Genomic DNA, 8051 nt, shown 5'->3' with positions numbered 1-8051 from the left:
CCTTCAAGGCTAGGCCTACCATCCTAGCTAGTCTAGGCCTGGCTAGCGCGACATGCGGACGTTGGTACGAGTAGGTTAGTCTACAAACGTCGCCTAAAGTAATTGATTTTACCCGGCAGAACGAAAGAAGGAAATTCCGCTTTTCAGTCGTCTTAGGCGCCTGTTTTTTTGACAAACAATTACCTTTCAGAGGTCAAATTGCTGTCAAGAATATGAATTGGCTGCTTCGCAGCAATAATTCATGATAAAAATATTAATTCTATTAGTGGAAATCATTTATTTCTATCTAATAATTCAAGTGGGCAACAGCCTATACAATTTATTATTGTTGTTATTATTATTATTATTATTATTATTATTAAATCATTTATATGGTGTTCTACAAAGAAGACATCATCTAATAATTCAAGGGGGAAATAATAAATTAATGTAAAAAAAAAGTAAAAAACAGCGTCAAGAAAACATTAAAACACGTGTAATGTCAAAAACGGATCAGTGATAACATTTAAGTGTATCTCCTACACCTGCCCCCTAGCACTAATTTCCTATTATTAGTAGAAACCTTTGAATATGTTCTGCAATTAGATTCCATAAACCAATTATCCATAAACATGAATTCTTGAGTATGTTATAGAAATCTATTTGCCCTACGAATAGCGCAGCAAAGGTTAATGACATTTAGCAACCCCCAGGCACAACGAATTGAATCGCTCGCATCAATTTGCTTCCATTGCTTTTCTAATTTAAGTTTACACTAGACATTTGTAATCATGCACAATTCCATCCTCTTTTCTAAATATAACTCATCTTCATGTAATGTATCATATGTGAAAATAATAATTTTTTTAACTGCTTTTCAAAATCCAATATTTTTTTTTTCATCTTTAATCAGTAACTTTAACCCATCTTATTTACTTAATTATTTTGATGCAAACGGTAGTGCAAATTAATTAGCAACTAAAATAGCAAATCAAAATGAAAAGGTATATTGTCTATCAGAAAGATGACTTCATTTATGAATACTGCAAATGCTCGAATAAGCGCCACTCTCGAATAAGCACCGCACCAAACCTGATTTTTTTTCACTAAGCGCCGCTCTCAAATAAAGTACTAAGGCGCTTAATAGAGAGTATATTACTGTATTGCCCTGCGTGTAATGAAACACTTTGAGAAACAAGGTTTAAGTACAAGGTATGTACAGTGTTAAAATGAATACAGTATAACACAATGAAGACACAAGCATTTCTTTATAAATGTTTATTTATGATGCTGTAGGACCTATGATAAACCTACTGAACTATGGGATACATGAGATACATGGGAACGGGAATGTAAAATGCCACGCCAGTACAGAATTTTTTTTTGTAAGCGCCACTCTCGAATAAGCGCCGTACTGAAGCCTCCAAAAATGTTATAAGCTCCGCAGCGCATATTCAAAGCTTGTCTTCATGTTTCGTATCATTGGGACACTATTAAAAAATTAATAATGACAACATTAGGTAGAATTAAGTGCAATACATAGTATGCTGCAAATAATGTAAGTGTCTCTCTTAAATAATCCATGCACTAAAGCCTCCAAGTTTTATAAGCCCTGTGGCACATATTTGGACATTTAAAGTATTTTTCATTTGTCTCTCTCCAATTAGAATGTGATATAGAACATTCTGTGATGTTTAAATTTTTTTTTTTTTTGCTGGGTTTTGGGGGCATATAAACGAAAATATGCTGTCTCTTATACACATCTTTTTTACCAGACTTACTACTACTATAGCAGTATATTATCAAAATTTTGTTGATAAAGAAACACTTCTGAGTTAAATTGGCCTATACGTAACCTCCCCATCCCCGCCCATCTCAACTTCTCATGAACCTTGTGGGCCTGGTTTATTATAATTATCAGTAAAATTTAACCCATCAGTAAATTATTCTACTTTGAGCATTTGGGTACAATTTAACCTCGCAACACTGTACAAAATTCTGCTGGGAATGACAACTAATTATTCGTTGATATTTCCAGGTTTTTCCAGGTATCATTACCTCCAGAAATATCATTCAGATCAAACTCCTACACTATGGAGATAGTGTTTTTAATTAACCTGATAAATTCAATGAAACCTAAATAAATACAATATCTGCCAACATTAGTCTTGTATTAATATGTTATTAATGTAGCATGAACCACATTCAAATTGAAAGACATTAAAATGTAATGTACTCTGAGGCTACCCTTCATTTATGCTAGCCCAAAGCTATGCACTATACTCAATGGTTCTTTAGTTTTACTCACTGTATTAGAGTTGTATTAAATTTGACTATATTCTTTGGGATTTCTATCTTTGACAGCTGATTTAGAAAATCTATTATAAAGAATTATTATATAAAATGTTCTTATTTGATAGTAATTTTTTCATAGTAGGAATATGAACATCACTTGTCTACCTGTGACTTCACTTTCCCTGGGGAATTAATTCCCACAACTTTCAAATGCTATATTTATAGATAATTTCTGTTCTTCCAACTTTAAAACTGTATTATCTTAAAAATCCAATACAGCTAAATTAACTTGAGCCAAATTTCCAATCTTCTAATTTATAGCTTTAATTACATTCAAATTTGGGGAATAAGTAGGCCTACCAATTTTGATTTAACTGTTCGACAGAATGGGAACCCGTGAGCAAAACTTATAGGGAACGGTCATGTTAAATTTAATGAAACCTAATGTACGAACAAAAAATCATGTACGCACAAGAAGGTCGTTTGTGCATAACTCCTGTTACATTTTTAATAAAAATCTGGAAAAGAAGTAATCAAGATAGTATACTGGCAGCCTCTGGATAGTAACTGTTTTAATTGTATTTTAATATTTTTATTGTTTAGGACTATATTGTTTATATATTTAACATGAGCTCTGTCAGCAAGACGTTTTTCCTTATTGGACAATACAAGCTTATTTGTATTCGTATTTTGTATTTGTATGTGGGAAGGACTTTCAAGAAACTTTCTAGCCAATCGGCTTGCAGAATAGTTTTGTACTAGTAGTAGTACAGTTACATATACTGTAGGTATGGAAGCGAGTAACCTATCTTACCACGGTACTACATATGCCAATGAGTAGACCTTAATGTATATTATTAACTTGCAATAAAATATTTTAAATATTCGTTTTTTTTTTAGTTTACATTAATTACATCAATTATTACAAGTTTTTCAAAATTGAATTAAATTTCATTTGAAATGCAAATCAAAAACTTCAAACTTTGCAGAAATGACTTTTAATTTAAGCATAGGTTAGTCATTTCAGAGACACTATCAAAATTTGACATAGCTTGACAGTAAAATAAAAGTATTTGTTTTATAATTTAATATAGGCCTAGTTGGTAATTAATTATTGTGAATTACTGTATCCCACAAACATCAAAATATAACAGGCTATCAACAATTTTAGAACTAGAGATTCCAATATCATCAGAAGTCTCAAATTGCTACATCCAAACAACAAAGGAGACAGCATGATAGGCCAAATATGATTTGCTCATTTCTTTTGATGATGATTATGATTTCAAATTGTTCCCACGATGATTCTACATTTGATTTGGGCATTTCTAGAGTTTCATGCTTTATTTTAATGTGCAAGCAGAAATTATTTAGTCAGGCCTAGAAAATTCAGATTGTATGGACCAACTACTAGTAAATATACATTAGAAACATTAAAAAGAACATTCACCTCTCATTAGAGAAAACACCACCAAAAGATGGTGTTGCCAGGCCTAGCTTTTATGGCAGATACATATATCAAGGCCTAGGTGGCCTGTCTGTATGTAATGACTATGAATCTCTTGTTCCTACACAAAGTATAATTGATAAATTAAAATACAACAATGACAAGTTCATCAAATCCACTGAAATATAGGTAATGATGATGCACAAACCTTAGCCTATACTGTACCGGCTACTTGGAACCCAAAACAAACGACAAGCCGGTTAAAAACGCTTCCAAATTTATGATTTAGTTACATAGAAATAGATTACAGAAGAACGCTAGTTCAATAATGGACTCCGCTTGTTGTTTTTTCAATAAAGGAATGAGATTTCAAACACCACGACACGTTTGGAGGTCAAAAGAAAGAACGCTAAGAAATCGCTAGATTTCTACCAAGACGTTATGTACGCCGGTGTTTTTACAACCAAAACACACTTGGGGGAATCACCTACCTTATACACTAGTTTAAGTAGTAAAACCGAGTGATCTTCTGTAAAAAATCTTTACGAAAAGCGAGAGACGAAATGACGAGAAACAGCCACCATTTTTGTTTGCCCTACTTGTTTCGTATAAATAGGTAGAAGGATAAATTAGGAGTCAATTTATGCATGAATACGAGACCGCGGCGAGTTAACATGCAGCGCAAAAGAACAGTAGTCAAAATTTACCCCAATTCATCCTGCCATAACTCGGTCGATGTACTATGGATTTGCCTCAGCCTAGCTATAAAAGCTCAGATAATGTCTTATCTTGGGATTTTCATAGGTTTGCTGCTAAAATATTACGGATAGTTGTATGTTTTTACGAATTTAATGTCGTCGGTTTGAGACAGGAAAATCATTTACAATAGAAAAGATAATACGATCGCTCGCAACATGACACGGAAATTATTGGACTCGGTAAATAACAGACTTGATTTGCAAATATCTTCGCTAACCACTCTCACCTAAATGATGAACATGGGATTGTACGTTCATCTCCGACTTGGTGTTTACTAATACCAATGTAATTCGCCATGATTTTTTAAATATATCTAGTTTGATTTTTATTTCGAGTCACTAGTAAGATTGAGACAATGCAGTACACATTTGAGGTAGCCTTTTGTTTATCGTGACATTTGAACAAAACCAGTTTAACATTCAAATTAACTATTTGATGACAATTAATTGTCGGTCATTTGCAATTTTTAGGCCTCATATCATATATGGGTATTTCATCTAGCCAGTGTTGCTATTATAGTCCAATGTCGTGGACAACATAGACATTAAAAGTTCGATATTTTATGCGAAATTCTGTTTTGATGGTTTAGAGTTTTTAACAGCGATCATTTCACATGTTCAAGTGTTAAAGCGCTGGTGACGTCACGCTGTACAAACAATGTTGGCATATCGATTGGAGTGTGGTTGGCTAAGAGCGCTCGGCTAGGCTTACTGGTGTATTTTAACCCGGCTTGGGGCCTATCAGAAACAAAGGCAGAGGGCGGAAATGGTTCTTTGATTGCGTTTTCTTTTTATTGTTTGTTTTGGTTACATTTTTATGACGCAAAAAAAGTAAAATATCAATCCGCGGTGATTGTACCCATGGAATCTTAAAAAGTATTTGAAAATGGAATCTATTTTTTTTTCTGTTTCGTATTTTATCTTTTAATTGGGCATAAATAAATTATATAATTATAATTGGTAGCTTATATATAAATAATATAATTAATTGCTTGAATGATCCAACCTTTGTATAATTATCATTATTCGATTAGGCCTATATAAAATTTATATATTTATTATATATGGATCAGTACGGTATCCAATATAAATAAAATAACATTATAGGCCTATAACTATAATATACTGTATATAGGCCTAATTCATCTGCTTTCATAACATTATATTAAATATGTTCTTTATTTATTTATTTTTATTATTATTATTTAAAGCCAAGCTCCGGAGAGAAATAACTTTTTTTTAGGCAAAAAAAAAAAAAAAAACAAAAAAAACAAAAAAAAACCACATTGGATATTTAATAAATATTGGAAAACAGGCCTAACCTTTCCTATCATTGGTCTCTATTTCTGCCCCTCCTGTTATACTCCCTACGCTTTTGGAGTCCTGGAGGTCGGCTTTACCCACCAGAACCACCATTTTCCCCCAGTAAAATATTATGACGGTATAACCATTGACTACTGATGTGACCAAAGGACAGCATATAAACGAAAATATGTTTACAAAATTATTAATATTGTTATAAAAAAAACAAACAAACAAACAGACGATGTTTTGTGTCTCTCAGTCATTTTAATACACATGTTCAAAGATAAGGCCCGGATCGTCGGTCTGGTAAAGATCTTGTACATTTAAAAATAGCTAGCACATAACGTACCGGTACTTCTAACTTTATGAGACAGCAGAAGATGTTTTAAAATCGCTGATTTACAAAATATTTTATTACCAGCTGTACACCAGCCTCATTAGGTCTATATACTTCTGGTGACCAAGAATGTATTTTATTTAAGTTTAGCTACCGTAACTTATAGTTTAATATATGTAGGCCTATAATATTTTTCAAGTTTTTCATGATAAAACGAAAATAGTATATAATTTTTATTAATAGGCACGAATGACTTATTCTAAATGAATTTATAATGTATAAAAATTATCTTTAGCCCTATATAAATGTTATCAACAAGCTATCAATGACGATTACAGCGCGTCGTTGACATTTGATTATTAGTGGTACGGTACCGTATTATACGTATTACTAATGGTATACAGTGACGATCATGACACCCGAATATGTCCATGATAGTGAATGCAGAATACGACAAACTTGTTTATAATGATGACAACGGCACAGAAATTATGATATGGACCGAATTGATAGAATATATGGATAATAATGATAATGATGAGAATGATGACGATGTTGATAAATTGGTGACAACGATGATGATAACATTGGCAATATAGAAATTTATATCTTGTTCTTAAACAAATATGCTCAATAATTTTGCGTTTTCAATGCCATTATCATTAATAATATCTAATAAGAATACAAAACTATAGCCTAAGCTTTGATTATATGCTTATCATAATGTGGATGTCTAGCCTATTAGATAGTAAATTTGGTATAGCCTAGGTATCTTTGTAAAAAAAAAAAGAACATACAGCGGAGGCTGGTTTTTATTCTTGGACAGGTGATTTTTTCGAAGAGGAGGAACGGGAAAGGTATTATACGACTTTATGTAAAGTAGCGTTTTAATAGTCGTCTTTAATGTCCCGATCCTGTTTCATCTATTCATTAACGATCCGATGCCACCGGCCAGTTCTTACAAATAAGAAAAAAAGAAAGAAAAAAGGGTGGGTTGTATGTATCCAGTCTCAATTTATCTCAAAGTAACGAAATTACATTGAAGAGGATTCTTATGAGAAAGAAACCAAATAATAGAAATCAAATAACATGAAAATGTCTGTTTTTGAAGCAATGACGAATGACATCAACGAAACCTTCATCGATTTTGTATTTTTATAGCTATGGGTGGTAAGCACTTTTTCTTTTATTATCGATTTTCTTCAAGTTGATTCTGGTGAGATTTATCAAATAGTTTCCTTCTATTAAATATTGTTTTTGAAATATATTAATACTTTAATACGAGATAAACAGATCATCATAAACTAGACAAAACGTTTGAGTTTGTTGAAACACTATACAGAGGGCGCCATGTATAAAAACAAATACTGTACCAAAGATATCTCAACAGTCTAGAAACGTTTTCGATAGATTTCTTCGCCAGTTATTGGCAACTAAATGCAAAATAAACATAAAGTGCACCTTTGTATATTTACATTTTAATAAAGATTTATTTTAGACTTACAGTAATCAATAATCACGCTCTGATACATCATCAATCTTAATACAGATGACCCCTTTTCTTACCTACCTGTACATTAATCTAAAAATTAAAGTAATATTAAATTTCAATTGCGGTATCTAGAGGGAAGCGCAGTTGTGGGAGGGGGGATAGGGGGCAGGGGAAGCGCTTCTACAAAAAATTACTCGCTCCCCAGTCGCCCCCAATAAATAAAAATCACGGTAAATTTAGGCACCTAAAATCACTTTCGCGAGTTAGAAATTGTTACATTTTTGGTTGATGAAAATGTAGAAAAATATAATAATTAACAGCCTGTGTTGAGAAAGCCAACTTGAATGCCAACATTTAACGTTTGAATGAGTTGTCAAAGTGTGTCTAAGTTAAGTTATTAGTTGATATTCCAAACGCATTTATACTATATATATATAT

At 32.3% G+C, this 8051-nt stretch overlaps 1 protein-coding gene across 8 annotated transcripts in view; it reads right to left on the bottom strand.

Moving 5' to 3' along the window:
* LOC117101982 (bromodomain adjacent to zinc finger domain protein 2B-like) overlaps nt 1-4888 on the bottom strand; it is a gene marked incomplete in the record, with an annotated part of 79178 nt that extends 74290 nt beyond the window's left edge. For 5 of the 8 annotated variants that reach the window (XM_033242131.1, XM_033242138.1, XM_033242135.1 and 2 more), the window contains 1 exon segment: nt 4213-4391. 8 annotated transcript variants of the gene reach the window in all.
* Between the last annotated feature and the right edge of the window lie 3163 nt (nt 4889-8051).

This window comes from Anneissia japonica, unplaced genomic scaffold, assembly GCF_011630105.1.
Source record: "Anneissia japonica isolate Jap-2015-1 unplaced genomic scaffold, ASM1163010v1 scaffold997_len2565447_cov190, whole genome shotgun sequence".
NCBI classification, from domain to species: domain Eukaryota; kingdom Metazoa; phylum Echinodermata; class Crinoidea; order Comatulida; family Comatulidae; genus Anneissia; species Anneissia japonica.
This window is presented reverse-complemented; position numbering and strand designations above follow the sequence as displayed.